Consider the following 17,977-nt stretch of genomic DNA (forward strand, 5'->3'; position numbering starts at 1 on the left):
TCCCCAATAAATCCCACCCCCCACTTTCATGCCTTTTTTCAGTGTGATACACAGAGTTAAAATAGAGTTTCTCACTCAAGCATGGGTAGGAAGCTATTCACTGAACTATGAGCAACCAGTTAGTGACTATGAAACGTGACCCCTCCTCCACAGCAACGATCAACTGCCAATAGACCATGAGGGAGGGGTGAGACCCCATGGAGCCTTCCTCCACCCATGATTAGATGTTGACAGGCACAGTCTTGTGCAGATAAACATAGCTATGGTGAGTTCATTAGTACAGGAGCTATGTCATATGCCCCCTTTCATGATTTTCCCTGAGCTGTGGAGGGCATGATACAGATGTCTCACTTGGGGCAGAACACTTCACCATCATTAATTCTCAGCATGTTGGGCAGTTATGGGTTTCTACACTAACTGCCAGCTGCTATAGTAAGAAGCCCCTCTGATGAAGTGCCAATCTCAAATGGCAACTGGAAGCTGGACATCTCATCAATATTCAATCTTTAACAAGAGATCTATCTGGGTAGGTATTAAACCTTAAATTGTCAATTGTTAGCAATATCACTTTAATATCTAACAAATTGTTTTATGACATTGTATAAAGTCAAGACAATATCTTCTCATTTTACATTTAAAATAACTCATTAGATTTATTTAAGTCTTATGAATTATAAAGTAATTTGAACCAAATTTGTATTTACTTGTGTTTACCTATAGGCTGATTTGAAGTGAGTATACTATATAGCTTACATCTACAGTGTGCTCACAAAAATGTTGTTATATAATTACATGGTAAGACCCTAGTGCTGAAGACAACACATGCTTTAGCAGAAGAACATAGAGAGAAAACAGTATTAAACTGACTGGGAAATTTCTGATCTGCAGCAAAGCTTTTTATAATGATGGCAATTGTTATACAGCGTAGTGTGGAAGAAAAGACATCAATGGATTTACTCAGCACTGTGAATTACAATATTGACCTGCCAAGCAAAGATGCCACTGGGACAAAAGAGGCAGCACTGTTATTGGGGTAACTAACTACTTTCTGATTATATTTGAGTTTTATTTTCTATAGGATGGAATGTCATGTCTGATTCTATAACAGTGGTCAAAAGTCCATGGTTTGGATGGTCATAGACCATAAAAGCATTAATGTTATTTTGCTAAATTGTCATGCTGTCAAATTGTCATCCAAACACTTCTATTAGTGTCCATTGACATGGGATTTTCACACCCTTGGGCAGAGAAGCTTCTCTTTGCTGTGCAGAGACTCATAACTCAGAACACAGGAGACTGTGAGTACTTATCCCTTAATAGAACATCTTTGTCAAGCTCCCCAAAGCCTCGGGGATCACTGTGGAAGAAGAGACAGAAAGAATGTAAGAAAACCAAAGGATGATAAGGAGTGAACACATGAACTAACAGCAGATGAAACCAATCCAAATTGTGGTGTAGACAAGGGAGGTGCTCTTCGAGGCCCACTCCTTACTGAAGACAGTTGATAACTGTTGGGGGAATGAGGATCACTCTTCTTTGTGACTATTGCTAGTAGTAGGTTTTCCATGTTCCAGTGAATGACCCCATAGACATGTGAATGTGATAAGTACTAATTGGTATTAGTGGAAAGAAGAAGGAGGAGGAGGAGAAGATGAAGGGAAGGAAGGAAGGAAGGAAGGAAGGAAGGAAGGAAGGAAGGAAGGAAGGAGGAGGAGTTGGGGGATATGTGGGGAGTTGGAAGGGGTAATTGGGGTATATTCGATTATATTTCTTTACATTTATAAAAGTCTCAAAACCAATATGATAGCAAATAATATATATAGAATAGCTAGACAAGCAGACAAAATGATATATAAACAATTACATAGACACTTGAATAAGAAACTTAAACAACACACAGCATGATTGCATTTAGCATTATTACTGACCACTCAATAGAAACAAGGTAGACAATTTGTATCTTAGATACATAGGTCTTAAATTAAACATCTAGAGAGACCCTGTGATGGCAAACAGTTGAAAAGTAAGTGTATGTAGACATGGGCTAAATAAGTATTTGTAGGAAATAAATCAGCCAGTGAGCTAAAATTTGGTCCTTCTTATTTGGTAGGGAGAGATGTGATGACATTTTGAGGTCAGGATCTTGGCTTGGAGCTTAGACCATCTTGAATAGGACCAGCCCAGAATATGTCTCAAGAATAAGAAGGGATATAGGGCCTCAGTCCTATCACATGGGTCCTACTGAAAATATAATATTCATTCATTTTGGCAGTGACCCTCTTTTATTGTTCAAAATGGGACCCAGTTTCACCATCATGAGCTCCTAAGTGTTCCTTTTCCTGAGAATCTCTAGGAAAAGGACCTTCTCAGCTCATAGAAATGAAACTTGTTTCACTTCAAAGCTAAAGACATCCAATTGATCAGACCAGGCGGACTTTAAGGGAAACTTTACAAACTGAAACTGTTAGAAGAGAAAGAAGGAAATGCAGTGTCCTGGTCAAGCCTGATTTCCCATATGCTTTCAGATTGGGAAGTGTGACTAGAGACAGAGTTGTGACAGGCAAATACCACACGCATGCTCCTTCCCTGTCTTAGGGGGTGAATATTGGAGGAGAGGAAGTCTAGCAGAGGGTAGGATATGAAGGCATCAGCTTCATGGGCAGGTAGACGGTGGTTGTGTGGGGAAGTCTCAGATCCCCAGGTGTGCAGTACCAGCAGACCGCAGGTCAGGAAGCAGCAGTAGGCCTGTGCAGGTAGGCAGGCTATAAGCATCCTCCTCACTAGATCAGATGTCCGTTTCTTAGTTTTCTTAGCTACCCTTGTTCATTTTGGTGGTCTTTTCCAGGAACCCGTGAAAGAATCAAGAGCGATCAAGAAGTGTCCCACAAGTGTCTCCACTGATTTAGACAACATAACAAAACTAATCGAGAGAGATGACAGGGAGGCAAACCATCGAAGCAAGGGGATTCTACATCTGGGGCACGGCAGTCGAATAAACATCTGAAGATTGAATCCTGGGGCAAGAAATCTTAGATGAATGATAGCTACTGACATTGTACTCAAGTGAGTATTTCAGTTTTCACTTTGTGTCTTGCTTTGGTTTCTGTTGTTGTGATGAGATACGGAAGTAAAAATGGTCTTGGGAAGGAAAGGGTTTATTTTATCCTATAGTTCATCATAAAGGGAAGTGAGGGCGGGAACTCAAGGCAGGATCCTGGAGACAGGAACTAAAACAGAGACCATGGAAGAGTGTTTCTTACTGGCTTGTTCCCTAACGCTCATCCAGCTTGCTTTTAAAATTCAACCCAAAACTACTTGCCCAGGGCAGGGGGGACACTATCCCCAGTGATCTGGACCCTCCACATCAGTCATCTCTGAAGAAAATATTCTACAGATTTGACTATAGGCTGACAAAACAAAGAACAAAACTAACCGGCATAGTTTGGTGTATGGAGTGCTTCCTATAATGGGCCAGAGTAACCTTATGTTTCTGTCTTGTCCCCATTTACTTTATTTTGGTGGGGCCCTTCTCATGGTGGGATTCCCTATAGACTTTTGCTTTCCCATTTAGTGACCACAGGGTCTGGCAGTTGTATATTTGATCTCCATAAAAAAGAACCAGAAACAATAGTTTAAGCTAGTGAGAGAGAGAGAATTTACTCAAGTCTGAATCATGTCGCCTATTCCTTTCTTGAAAGCAACTCTGTATGAACCACCAAAATGCTATATAATTACAATAGTTATGGTGGTGAAGTATGAGATGTAAAAAGATTTATGAAAAAAGACAAAGCTGGATCAAATGTGGTCCTACTTGACCCAGCTTTTCCTCTTTCGGGCACATACACAGAGAGCTCCATATCTTACCACAGGGATAGTCACATAACTATGTTTAGTAGCTGCTTTATGATAACCAGGAAATGTAACCAATCTAGATGTCTGTCTTAATTAGGATTTATATTGCTGTGATGAAATACCATGATCAAAATAAACTTAAGAAGGAAAGGGCTTGCTTTACACTTCTGTAGTCCATAATTGAAGGAAGTCAGGACAGGAACATAAGCAGGGCAGGAGCAGAGGCAGGAACTGATGCAGAGGCCATGGAGGGATGCTGCTTACTAGCATGCTCCACATGACTTACTCAGCCTGCTTTCTTATAGAACCACTAGTCCAGGGATGGCAACAACTCCATCAATCTTTAAGAAACTCCATCAATCATTAATTAAGAAAATGCCTTGCAGGCTTTTCCAGAGCCTGATCTTATGGAGGTATTTTCCCAATTGAAGTTCTTGCCTTTTAGATAACTGTAGTTTGTGTCAAGTTGATATAAAACTAGCCAGTGTAATATCCACCAACAAATGAAGTGAAAATGTAGCATATATACAAAATGGAATATTGTTCAGCCGTAAAGAAAAAATTAAATCAGAAAAATTAAGATAGTTAGATGGACTTATAATATATAATATTGTGAGGACCCCCTAATGCAGAAAGCAAAAAACCCACATGTTCAACTTTGTATATGGATCCTAGCATATCATGCATATACCTGTATACAAACAGCTGTTAAGTGTGGTATCAAAATATTTAAAAAGGAGATCAAGAAATGTTAATATTACTTGATGAGAAAGGATAACGAGGTTATGAAAGAGGACACAAAGCTTACCATTTTTTTCTAGTTTTTACCATGTCGTAGATCTTTCTTTGACACTGTAGATACGCCCATAAAATAGTGTAACCGACAATGAAAATGTAAAAGCCTAAGGAAAGCTCTGTGGCCTCAGAATAGCCATTCTAACTATGAAGGAGATCGAGGAGATGCATTGAGTTCGGAACAGGGCAAAGGTTTGAATGGCTACCATAACCCAGCCGTGTGGTGTTCTTAGTTGTGAGTTAATTACAATGAAGTGTTTTCTTTTTTATAAGGAGCACAATTAATGACAAAGAACAAATCTTAGACTAAAACAACTGTTTAAAAAATTGTACTTCAGTTCTTTCCACTTAGTTATTGTATCAGTTTTGTATCTTATATGTAAAAAAAATCTTTGACTAGGAAATAAAGACAGAAAGCCTATTAACTACACTGCTGGACAATCTCAGTGGGGCAACCTCCTGAGAAGGGATTGCACTGTGCAACTGAAAGGAGGGGCAGTTTTTATAGCAGTTGAGGAATTTAATGCAAGAAACTCAGCTCTCACCCCAATGGGTTGAGATTCTTTATTCTGGATCCAATAGGAGTGACCATGGCTTGGGACACACAGAATTAGGTTACCACAAATTCTGTATTTCAGGGCTGGAGAGATGACTCAGTGGTTAAGAGCACTGGTTGCTCTTACAGAACCAGGTCACGATTACCAGCCTCCACAAGGGGCTTGTGACCATCCAACACTCCATTTCTAAGGTAAACGACACCTTCCTCTGACCTCTATAGGCACCAGGCACACACCTGATACACTTACATAGTGGCAGGCAAATTATTCAGACACAAAATAAAATTTAAAAAATTAAATTTCTATATTTTAGTGTGGCAGAAGTGAAGTTTCTTAGTAACAGAACAAAGAAAGTTTCAAATCAAGACCCTTTGACCAGTACATCAGTGGAAACAACAGCCGTGCAGGGTATAAGAAAGTATGGAGACCTCTGCTATAGGCCTCAGGTGTTGCTTGATAATATTCTAACTTTTCAGTTGGTAGAAGCTAATGTTCTATTGAGCTAGTATGTCCTAAAAGGTCTCACCTGATGGCCCAAAAGATGTTAGTTCAGACTAAGAATTGGGCAAGGACTATTCTGGAACAGCAGAGAGCTCAAAACAAATTGCAATTATGGTCTGGGTCTGCAACATTTCAACTGCCAAATTCTAGACAGTTAACCAGCTCCATAGTAGGTTCAGTGTAAAGTGTTTTGTTTTGTTTTGTTTTGTTTTGTTTTGTTTTGTTGTTTTGTTTTTGTCTGGGAACTCATTCTGTAGATGGGTCTGAGTAGAAGACAGGAAAGCAGTGTTCAGGAGAGAATAACCGGTAAGACTGTTATAAGGAAGAAATTTCTGCATATGTCACTGGCTCAGTTACTTTCCTGCTGATGTTATAAATTACTCTGATAAAAATAACCTTAAGGGAGAAAGGGCTTATTTTGGATGACAGCCTTGGGGGGAGGTACTACAGTCTATCATGGTGGAGAAGGCACCACAGTAGGATCCTGAAACTGGCTGGTCACATTGGCAATCAGGAAACAGAAGAAGAAAAGAGGAAGTGGGCTGGGCTATAAAACTCTAAGGTCTACCTCCACGGACATACTTCTCCAGCAAGGCTATACCTCCTAAAATCTCAACATTCCTAAATACCCCCATTAACTGAGGGCCAAGTGTTCAAACACATAAGGATATATGGGACATTTGACATCCAAACTGTAACAAACTTCAAAGTCCATTAGCCATCATGATCCAGGATTGATTTTTCTTTCATTCTTCTCTCTGTGTATCTGAAATAGTTTACATGTGACATATACAAGCATCACATTTAAAATTTAGGTAACCAAGAGTATAGTCTTGTGTAAAGAAGTAACAGCAGCAGATGATGAATAGTTCTTATCAACTTGACACAAAGAGTCATCTGGGAAGAGAGTACCTCATTTGAGGAATTGCCTGCATTTGATTGTCCTGTAGGCAACTCTAGGGCAATTTTGTGATTAATGATTGATGTGGAAGGGGAATTCACTCTGGGTGGGGCCAGTCTTGGGCTGGTGGTCCTGGCAACTGTCAGAAAGAAGGCTGAGTAAGCCATAAAGTACAAACCAGGTAAGGAGTACTTCCCCATGGTCTCTGCATCAGCTCCAGGTTTCTGCCTTGAATTCCTTCTCTGACTTTTCCTTATGTTGTCCTGCAAGCTGTAAACTGAAATCAACCCTTTCTACCTAAGTTGAGGTTGGACCTGATGCTTTATCACAGCCATAGATACCTAAACTAAGACAGGGGTCCAAGGCTCTTCATGGCTAAACCATCTCTCCTCTCCGGGTCCTGTGCCTCAATCTTTTAAATATTAATAGAAGCATAGGAATAGAATTAGTTGGTCTCAGTTAATATTCTTTTTTTGTTAGTAGGAAAAATTTAAATGTACTTTTGGATTTAGGAATTTGCATTTAAAATTACACTATTCTTCAAATGGAGTTCCTTTTGGAAGATTTTGAAAGTTCTTTGCCAATTTAACAACTAGATCTTTAAAAATCTATATTATACGGAATAATGAGAAAATTCTTTTATAAAGCTGGTGAAAAAAATCTTGAATCTTTTTAGACATGCACATTTGATTTAAGTAAGGGGGCTGGGTAAGCAGTCATAACAAAAACATGATTAATGAAAAGACATAATATCATCTTCATTTGTAAGTTCACTAAAACTAAGAATTATTATTTTTAGCTTTAGGAATACCAAGCAAAATATTGACTATCTTAAACAGTTTATCAATATCTAATTTAAAAGGATTTAAGGAGAGAAATGTTCAGTTATTCAGTATTTTTTAATGGTGAAAAATGTGTATATTTAGGATTAGCCAGGTGGACTCAGTTTAGGTGATCTCAATTTTGTTGGCAACATCCAGAGCAACATAATGAGGAGCCAGTCTAACATACACCTTCTTCTCTCTGTCAGGCCTCAGCAAGGTATTGACTTTGGCCACATCAATGTCATAGAGTTTCTTCACAGCCTGTTTGATCTGGTGCTTGTTAGCCTTGACATCCACAATGAACACAACCTTGTTGTTGTCTTCTGTCCTCTTCATGGCTGACTCAAGAATCAAGGGGAATTTGATGATAGCACAGTTCTTGAGCTTGTTTCTCCTTATGCACTCTTTCGAGGGTATTTGGGCTGCTGCCATTAATCCCAGGAGGCTGAGGCAAGTGGATCTATGTGAGTTTAAGGCCAGCCTGGTTTACATAGTGAGTTTTAGGACAGCTACTGCAATGTAAAGAGATGCTGTCACAAAAACCCAACAGAAACATCACTTTCAATAGTGTATGCATCCCATTAATGGAAAGGACTTATATAGTTTTTACTTAATTTTTATAGAATGCCAAGTACTCATTTTATAAGCGATAAGAAAGGTTTTCAAAATGAGTAGGAATTTGGAAGCAAGCCAAAACCTTAATTATGAGAAGTTGTCAGTGTCACTTGTTTATTTAACAGGTCACATTTTTTTTTAAAAAATTATATTTAGCCGGTAGTCCATTAGAATGAGTTGCATGATGACTATGTAATTCAGCAGCAGTCCTTGGAATAGAGGTAATTCTAACAACGTTTCCCTAGATCTACATTTGTTAGCCCTACTTCTGCTTATGCGAGTAGCTGGCTGTGTAGCAAGTGAAGGCTTCGCCCAATGGGAAAACATAGAAACTTAGCGTTTTTATAAAATCTAATCACAAGTGTTAAATGAGTAAAAGGATAAAGCAAAATCCTTTTAAAATCCAGTTTTCTTTAAAAAAATAAAAAACTCATTACTAAGAGCAGGAATAGATCCTTTTTTTTTTTTAGGAAAACATTATTATCAACAGAGAACCTGGCATTGCTTTTATCTCAGCGTATTGAATTTTGACTTGAAAAAAGTTCAATAACTTTTGATTATAACTAACTCAGTTATACCTGTGTTACTTTCCTTTTTATGTTCTTTAAGAAACCAGGAAGAAAACCTATATCTGAAATACAGAGTGTAACCTGAGCATCAATAGAACCAAAATCAAAATTCGAAGCTGCTCTCACAGATCTCATAGCCCTTGTCATTCCAGGGCTAAAGAACAGGAGTAAGAGACTCCCTACAGATGGAGTTTCCCTTGCAACACCACTTTGGGCTAACACTTTTTACTCTTTAAATTTATAGTGAGGTCAAACTGCATTTTCCATGCTTGTTTTTGTATCTGAAGGGGAAAAAATGACAAGAAGTTCATACAAGAAATACTGAAAAAAAAAAAAACCTTCTTAGAATTGGGAACAAAACACCCATGGAAGGAGTTACAGAGACAAAGTTTGGAGCTGAGACGAAAGGATGGACCATCTAGAGATTGCCATATCCAGGGATCCATCCCATAATCAGCCTCCAAACGCTGACACCATTGCATACACTAGCAAGATTTTGCTGAAAGGACCCAGATATAGCTGTCTCTTGTGAGACTAGGCTGGGGTCTAGCAAACACAGAAGTGGATGCTCACAGTCAGCTATTGGATGGATCACAGGGCCCGCAATGGAGAAGCTAGAGAAAGTACCCAAGGAGCTAAAGGGATCTGCAACCCTATAGTTGGAACAACATGATGAACTAACCAGTACCCCGGAGCTCTTGACTCTAGCTGCATATGTATCAAAAGATGGCCTAGTCGGCCATCAATGGAAAGAGAGGCCCATTGGACTTGCAAACTTTATATGCCCCAGTACAGGGGAACGCCAGGGCCAAAAAGTGGGAGTGGGTGGGAAGGGGAGTGGGGGGGTATGGGGGACTTTTGGAATAGCATTGGAAATGTAAATGAGGAAAATACCTAATAAAAATATTTTTTAAAAAAAGAAATACTGATTCCTGGGTCATCTATCTTACCCAGTGCCAATCTGGAATATAGTTTCCTTCCTGAGTTGGGCAATGTAGCCCATCTCATATCAGCCACTGTCTACGTTTGGCCACCACTTAAAAGCTGAGGTGGCTGGTTTCTTTCTGAGGATCCCTGCAGGTCTTTGGCTCAGAAGCAATGAAAAGTTATCTATCGCTGAATCTGCTCCCCAGTGGAAACACTTCTGTCCCCAGAAAAAAGTTTTATTTTAAAGACTTATTTATTTATTTATTTATTTATTTATTTATTTTATGTATATGAGTATACTGTTGCTGTCTTCAGACACATCAGAAGAGGGCAACAGATCCCATTACAGAGGGTTTTGAACCACCACATGGTTTCTGGGAATTGAACTCAGGACCGCTGGAAGAGCAATCAGTGCTCTTAACCTCTGAGCCATCTCTCCAGCCCCCAGAGAATGTTTAAAGGCATAGCTATACACATAGCAGCTGGAATTTTGAATTGTCTATGAAGTTAAGTTATGGAAAGTCTTTCCTCAAAACACTGTCTATTGAAGATCTAGACTTAAAGGCAAAAGAAAAGGACAAAGATGCACAAGTGAAAGAGCTCGAGGCGAGAATGCAGTTTGGTAGAACTGGCACAGTGCAATAATTCCCATTACCTAAAACAATCAGCTTCATGTGTCTTGAGCATATGGAGTGTTTTTTAAGATTTTTATGTTGAAAAAAACTATAGAAATTTGAGTGGCCATTTTGAATGTGTTTTGGATTCAAAATATGCTACTTTGGGAGTGTGTGTGTGTGTGTGTGTGTGTGTGTGTGTGTGAAAGAGAGAGAGAGAAAGGGGTAGTTCTGCCACTGTGTCTCAGAATACTCTCTCAGAGGAAAAAGAATGGATTAGGATATTGGAAGGACCAGAAAAGCCATTTATTGTTTCCTGTGACCCAGGAATGGGGTATGGGTAGTATAGAGGATGTCTACACTTAATAAATCCCAGTATGGTCAGAGTCAAGATCCCTAAAGAATTAAAGGACCTCCTCATGCTGCTGAGAGTGACAGTATATGTCTGTGTCTCTGTTCCCCACTGCTGACATTTTCTGGAGGCTGATTCCAGGATTCATTTTTGAAACACTGTTGGCAAGTTTCCCTGACTATGGCTTTGGCTGATCCTCCCCTACAAGCATAGCTTGATATTACCGCATGTTACTTTGGTCTCTGCTTTTTTTTTTTTTTTTTTTTTCTGGCCAGGAACCCATTTACTCTTTTGAGAATTGTTATTGGATTCAAAGATAGAATTCCCTTAAACTAGGACTAGAGAAGTGGGTTAGCTATTAGGGGCACTTTCTGCTCTTGCCACTCCATGTGAACTAATGGGGGGCATTTTCATTCAAACTACTACAATATGTCTCATCTGAATTCATTTGATGAAGAACACAGGGACTAAGGTCGAAGTGGGGACCAAGGCTGGAATGAGATGTTGGGAACATCAGCATGAGCAATGGTCTTGATTCTTTGAAAGTAGAAAGACAAATTTATGTTTTGGGAGTCTGACCCTTGTAACCTAGAATACATTTTGTTACATAAGTCTTGGGTGGTAATCCTCCCTTTGTCCTGTCTACAGACTTTCAGCAATAGATAAGGCTTTATTGCCTTCTACAATTGGGGCAAAGTGTCATGGTTCAACTCTGAAATATCTACCACAGACTGATGTTTTGTATGTCCATTTCATAGCTAGTGATGCTATTTCGGGGGGCCTGTTGGACCTTTAGAAGGTGGGATCTAGCTAGCAGAAGCTAAGTAACTTAGGAAAGGCCTTTGAAGCTATGGCTCAGTCTCTGATTCTGGCCTTGCTCTCTGCTACCTGGACTGTGGTGGTATATACACAGCTTTCTTAGGGAGAGAATTAAGAAGCTGTTTGTGCTGCAGCCTAACAGAAGTCCTTGATTCATGATGCTAACCTGTATGTGGCTCCCCGTGCTCTTTGTCTTGTATTGTGTGCTGGTATGTAAACTTCTAATGTTCCTAAAAGATGATAAAAATTCACATCTTTTCCTTGCTCTGGGGGTTTAGTTTTGAGAGATTCCTCGGGAAGAATTGCTGGGAGAAGTGCTCTGAAAAGTCTTCTTGATTCCCCGCTGTGTTCTCTCTCTCTCTCTCTCTCTCTCTCTCTCTCTCTCTCTCTCTCTCTCTCTCTCTCTCTCTCTCTCTCTCTCATACTTAGTGAAGGTCCTTTCTAGGCTTTAAAGGAAACCCCTCTTTCCCTTTAAGACATCATCATGTTTGAATAACCACATATTCTAGGTAGTGTTTTTCCCTCCCACTTTGACCCTCAATCATGACCCTTTCATTCTTATAAATATCATACCTGAAGGAAAGTATGAATTGTGTGTCAGATTTATTGTTAGATTGACAGTTGCTGTGAACTTCTTTTTTATATTTAACAGAAAGTACTTCAGGAATTAGGGGGACCTACACTTGTCACAGGCAGCAGGGTAGGAAATATAAATTCATTTGAAAGATTTCTTTAGACATATTCTATTTTATGTGTATGAATAGCTTGCCTGAATTTATGTATGTCCATCATGTGAGTGCCCAATGCTCACGGAGTTGAGAAGAAGGCATTGGATATCCTAGAACTGGAGTTATGGATGGTTGTGAGCCACTGTGTGGGTGCTTGGAGCCAAACCCGGGTCCTGTACAAGAATAAGTGCTCTTAACTTGTTCTTCAGTCCCCTCATTTGAAGGACATTTTAGAAAGTGCCCCTGGGGTCTCCTACTCTCACAGAGAATTCTATGGAAGTGTTTTTCCAGGATGATACACTAGGATGGTCAGAGACTGTTGAGGGTTGACATTGTGCACTGTGTATTCAGATGCTGATTTCTGTGCCCAGGCATTTGAGTACAGTCTAGACAATGGCATGGTGGTCAAGTATCTTGGCTTCAATGTTATGTAAAAATTGTTTTCTACCATCTCTGATTGGTCAATAAAGAGTTGATTCAGCCTGTGACTGGTTAGAGGTGATAGGAAGGCTGGATGTCCTGTCCCAGCCAGAGGTCCCAGGGGGAGAGAAAGTAGAGGAGAGGAAGAACTACAAGAAGAGGAAGATTGGAGAAACCACATGGAGAGAACAAGGAGTTTCCTATGAGGTCATGATGAGAAGAGAGCAGCTATGAGGACATACATAGAGCAAGCCAAGGAAAGATCAGATGGCAAGTAACAGGACATTTATCTGGTTATTAACATCATAGTCAGGTTAGAATAATTTAGAAGCTGCCCACTTTAGGCTTGCAGCTTGTTAATAAAAATACCAGGTCTCTGTGCCCATTTTTCAGGACTACAACGTGCCAGAGCAGGTACAGAAATATCTTGCATTTATTCAGGTTCAAAAGGCACAGAGGAAAAAAACCCAAAGGATTATAGTCTACAAGAGACTACTGGAGCTGTGGTCCAAGAGGGCACAACTAATACTTGAGCTTGTGGTAGAACTTGGCATCATCTACATGATTCTGGTTTTCCAGACATGCAGAATACAAGAGTTACAGGCTCTTGGAGTCTTGCCTCAAGATATTTAAGGATGTCTATGAGGCAAGCAATTTGTTGCTGAATCAGATTCTCTGCAAGGAGCACCTGGGAGGCAGAGGCCTGGAGTCAAGAGTGAAGCCTGCATTGTAATGGATGTAGGCTTAGCATGACCTCAGGATGGTGGCAAGAAAATGAAATATCTGCAGAAGAAATCTGCATATGTTTCTATAGCTTGCCAAGAGAGAAGCTGTGTGTACTACAAATTGTAAGAACAAAGAGGTCAATCTATTCAAGCTTCTTGGAGCTCCAGTGATGCCAATATGTGTCTCAGATACAGGCCATGGCGCTCTAGGGTATAGAGCTTGCCCCTGATTCTGTCTTTAGTTCTATTGTCTCCTGTTGTCTTCCCTTTTCTCTCTACTGAATTAAGAATGTCTCCTCAGCATTGTTGTGTATTTTGAGTGTATGGATTTATTGTTTTTATTTTTCAGGGGTTTTTGCTTAAGGGAACACCTGGAGTCTTAGTAGAGGCTTTGAAGTTCAGAACTTTTTCTTAGTTTTCTTTCCTGTAACTATGATAGAATATTCTGACAAATAGCCTAAGCAATTTCATAAGCAACTTAAGGGAGAAAGGGCTTTTTTGGTTCACAATTTCAGGTTAGAGTTCATTGTGGCAGGGCAGTCACAGGTATTAGGAGCTCAAGTAAACTGGTCACATCACATGCACAGTAGAGAGCAGAGCACAGTGGATTAATGCTAGTTATTCTCTAGCTTTCTCCCAAGCCAGCAGAATGGTGCTGTCCATAGTAGGTTGGTCTTCCCACATTAATTAACCTAAATATCCCTCCACAAATTTTAACAAGCCCTACCCCCAGATGAAGAACTACAGGCCACATCTACTGAGAAGGGGAGAATCAGTTTTCTATGGGGAGAAGCACCTGTCAATTACTCAATCACATGGAGTCAGAGCTAAACAATACTAACCAGATCTGTTTAGCTTAGTTTGTTTGTTTGCTTACTTTTGTGACACTTGGGAGGCAGAGGAGGAGGTAAGTAGATCTCCATGAGTTTGAAGTCAGCCACATCTACTTAGAAAGTTTCAGGCCAGCCAGAACTGCATAGTAAGACATTGTCCCCAAAACAAACAAATGAAAACAAAACAAAACAAAACAAAACAACCAACTGACAACCATAAAACTTAACCACCACAGTATTGCAACTATCATGACTTTAGGGAATCGACCATAAGCCTTTGGGGAACAGGAGTAGATTGTTAGGCTTTGAATCTGAAATGTTGACCTTAGGCAAATTCACTAAATACTTGTTCCCTTGAGGGAAATTGTGGAACTTTTAACAGGTGGGGCCTTGCAGCTGGAGATAGGTCATAATGGAATAGCCCTTCTGGTTCCAGTATCAGAAGGGCCTTTGTTTCCTGGTCCACCACAGCAGGAAGAGCCTAAGCCACATGTGCCTGCCATCATGGATGGACTCATGGCTCTAACTTGCCTTCCCAACCAGGACAGATAGAAATCCTCCGAAACTGGGAAGCAAAACAAAACTTTTCCTCTCTTAAGCTGTTTCTCTGAGTACTTTGGATAGAGTGATATTAAAGCAACTAATAAAGACAGTATGGTCCTTTGGCCTCCCTCATTATTGGACATTACTACTTAGCCCTAAGAAGTTCCCACACACGGTCTCCCCTGGGCAGTGGAAACTTTCTCTCAAATTCTGGTATTGTTCTGTCTCCTTCAGCCTTGAGCAGAGACAATCCCTCTGTAATTCAGACAGTGGTCTCCCCCCGCCCCCTCAGCCCTGGGAAGTAGACTATTATTTTGGAACTGTGGTCAATGGACTCCCATCCCCTCAGCATGGACCCTCCCTTTGGAACTCTGACAGTTGTTTTACCCCCCCCCCCATATCTGGGCGGTGGATGCTTCCTCTGAAATGCTGATAATTACTTCCCCCCATCAGCCCTAGACAGTGGACCCTTCCTCTGGTGCCCCCGGCAACAGTCTTACCCCTTCAGTCCTGGACAGTGGACCCTCCCTTTGGAACTCTGGTAGTTGTTTTACCCCCCTCCATCTCTGAGCAGTGGATGATTCCTCTGGAATCCTTATAGTTACTTTCCCCCATCAGCCTTAGGCAGTGGACCCTTCCTCTGGTACCCCTGGTAAGTCTCACCCCTTCAGTCCTGGACAGTGGACCCTCCTTTTGGAATTCTGGTAGTGGTCTTATGCACTCAGTCCTGGACAGTGGTTCCTCCCCCTGGAACTGTAATGGTGGTCTTTCCCCCTGTACCCCCCCCCCATCCCTGGGAAGTGGACCCTACCTCTGCAGCTCTGGGAGTGGGTCCATAACCTCAACCTTGAGTAATTTCCCCAGAACTCTCAAACATTGTTCCTGGCTGCATCTCTCTGTCTTGAACAATGCTTCCTTCTTTGGAACTTGGGCATTGGTCCCATTCTTTCATCCTTATTCGGTGAGTTTAACTCAGGATCTGACTTTAAGCAGTGGCTTCACCCGTTGAAACCCTGGAAGTGGTAACCCTCCTAGGCTTTCCCTCTAACCACTGCAACTTAGGCACTAGCCCCATCCCTCTTACTCCTGTGACTTGGCCCTGGCTTTTGGCCCTCAGCCAGTATCCCTACACTCCTAATCCTTGGGGTGACACTTTACTTTAAATCCGGGAAGTATTCTGACACCTTTGAAGCACTAGCACTGATCGAGTCTTCTTGCTGGACTCAGAAAGTGAGTCATCTAGTCCACCCTGGGTGACTGATCCCTTCTCTGGAACCTAAGAAGTAGTCTCAGCCTGTTCATCTTGGGTAATGGCTCCTCTGTCTGGAACCCTGGCTCAGATTTGGGCAGTGGAACTTTTCTCCATAGCTTTGTCTGTTCCCCAAACCCCTTTGTCCCATGCTGTGGCCCTCCTTTCTGGAACTCACAGTGATCCCTGCCCCTGAGCCTCTATCTCTATGGCTACAGCCTCCTGAACTTTGTCAATGTGGTTAGCCCCACAGCCCTGGCTTTTTACTTTCAACTATGGCAATGTTTCCATTCCACTATCTAAACTCTAGGGTCGTGCCCTTTGTACTGCAGTCAGTAATCCCAACCCCTCAGGTCTTGACAGTAGCCCTGTCTTCTGGAAACAAGTCAGGGATTCCACACACCCAGACCTGGGCAGCGGCTCTGACGTTAAACTTTGTAGTATTTTCCTTACATGAGCCCAGTGCAACGACCCTGTTCTCTGGAATGCGAATGATGGCCTTTCTTCCTTAGTGTTAGATGTGACTCTGAACTCTACTGACTCAGGCAGGGGTCATATGACCTCAGTCACACATAGTGGATCCTTGCTCTGAAACTTTAACAGTAGTCAAGGAAAATAACGCTGTACTTTGTTCCAAGGACAACCGTTCTTCCTGTACCCAGTAACTTGGTCCTCATTTCTGCTCAGGGCCTCAGGAAAAGCACCATTAACATTCACACTTTCAAGTGACAACTTTAGGACAATTGTGGTCGTCACTTTGCATTACTATGGCACAATAACTGAGATAAACAATGTAGTAGAAGCATTATTTGGGCACATGTTTTCAGAAGTCTTGGCTCATAGTTGTTTTGGCCCTCCTGATGGGCCTGTAATGAGTGTTCTGGTCAGAGAGTTTATAACAAATAGAGGCTCACCTCAGAGTGTTTGAGAAACTCAGCAAGAAAAGAAGAATCTGGGAACAAGGCATGCCCTTTATTATTATTATCTTTAATCATTTTTTTACATTATCACCCTCCTGTTCTACCCTCTGACTGTTCCCCATCCCACCCCATTTCTCCTCCCTCGTCTCCAAGAGGATGTCACTATCCCCACTCCCACACACCCCACCAGACCTCCCCATTCCCTGGGGTCTCAAGTCTCTCAAGGGTTAGGTGCATCTTCCCTAACTGAGTCCAGACCCAGCAGTCCTCTACTACATATGTGTCGGGGGCCCCATATCAGCTGGTGTATGCTGTCTTGTTGGTGGTTCAGTGTCTGAGAGAGCTCAGGGGTCCAGGTTAGTTGAGACTGCTGGTCTTCCTATGGGGTTGACCTCCTCCTCAGCTTCTAGTCACAATTCCAGTGATTTACTCTTCTAGGTTCAATCTTCTAACAACCCATTCAGTCATAAAATTATCAGTAGATTAACCACATTCTTAAGTCTTGTTCTCAGTAGTGCTAGTAACTTGGGACCAGCCTTCAACATAAATCTTTTGTTCAGACACTCCATACCCAAATTACAATAGCAGTGTAGGCTTTTATTATGAACTTTTTATAGTCTCTAAATGTACCTAATCCCAAAGCCCTTTCCACATTGAAAAGTATTTGTTACAGTGGTATCCTTGTTCCCAATCTATGTTAGTGTCCCAAAGTTGTCGTAATAAGTAGACTGATATACAGTGAGTGACCTAATAGAAACTTCTCCTCTCACAGTTCTGGAGTGCACAAGCCAGGAATCAAGTAGGCCATAATCGTCTGAAACTTGTAAGGTGAGAACATTGCTTTTCCCTAGCATCGGATGACTTGCCAACAATCTTTGTGTTTCATTTTCTTTTTACTGTTGTGTAATGTTGCGGCCCGCCCGCAGTCCACAACACGAACGGTTCACTGAGAAAGGCAGTTCAGGCTGAAAAGAGAGGAATCTAGACGGGGCGGAAGAAAAGAATGGAGCCAGGACAACAAGTTCTGATCAAGGCTCAATTTTACTAATTTCAGACACTCAGTTATAAAGGAAGGGGGAGGGAACCCAACTTCCCGCCAAGTAACTCAGGGTCCAGTAGCAGGACGAACACGTGTGTGCCTCTAGGCAGCAAAGGCAGGTTCCAGCAGTAGGTAGGCGTGGCAGGACGAATGAGCTGGTAGCTCCACCCTTGAGCAGGCAGGTTCCAGGCTGG

Source organism: Mus caroli, unplaced genomic scaffold (assembly GCF_978045245.1).
Source record: "Mus caroli unplaced genomic scaffold, Mus_caroli_1 scaffold_5, whole genome shotgun sequence".
In the NCBI taxonomy this organism is placed as follows: domain Eukaryota; kingdom Metazoa; phylum Chordata; class Mammalia; order Rodentia; family Muridae; genus Mus; species Mus caroli.